Source organism: Calidris pugnax, unplaced genomic scaffold (assembly GCF_001431845.1).
Source record: "Calidris pugnax isolate Ruff unplaced genomic scaffold, ASM143184v1 scaffold1089, whole genome shotgun sequence".
Lineage (NCBI taxonomy): Eukaryota > Metazoa > Chordata > Aves > Charadriiformes > Scolopacidae > Calidris > Calidris pugnax.
This window is the reverse complement of record NW_015091696.1, coordinates 7,250-7,460: the sequence shown is the minus strand read 5'-3', so window position 1 is coordinate 7,460 and position 211 is coordinate 7,250. Positions and strand designations below refer to the sequence as shown.

The following is a 211-nucleotide window of genomic DNA, read 5'->3' as shown; positions in this document are numbered from 1 at the left end:
CCTCCCGCCCCGGTGCGACGGAGGCCTTTCCTCGGTATCGAACGATAAATCATTTATTTTATTTTCTTTCTTCGTTTTAATATCGGTTTTAAACAATCGCCTGCTCTCCGAGCTGCGGTTCTGCCGCCGCCTTTCCAAGAGGAACGAAATTGGGGGCGGCGTTCCCCCCCTGGGACTCCCCTAAGGCACAGGTCCCCCCTGGATCCCGGAG

At 55.9% G+C, this 211-nt stretch overlaps 1 protein-coding gene across 1 annotated transcript in view; it reads left to right on the top strand.

Moving 5' to 3' along the window:
* LOC106900026 (LIM homeobox transcription factor 1-alpha-like) overlaps nucleotides 1-211 on the top strand; it is a gene marked incomplete at its 3' end in the record, with an annotated part of 12,559 nt that overhangs the window by 5,173 nt on the left and 7,175 nt on the right. The window lies entirely within an intron of this gene.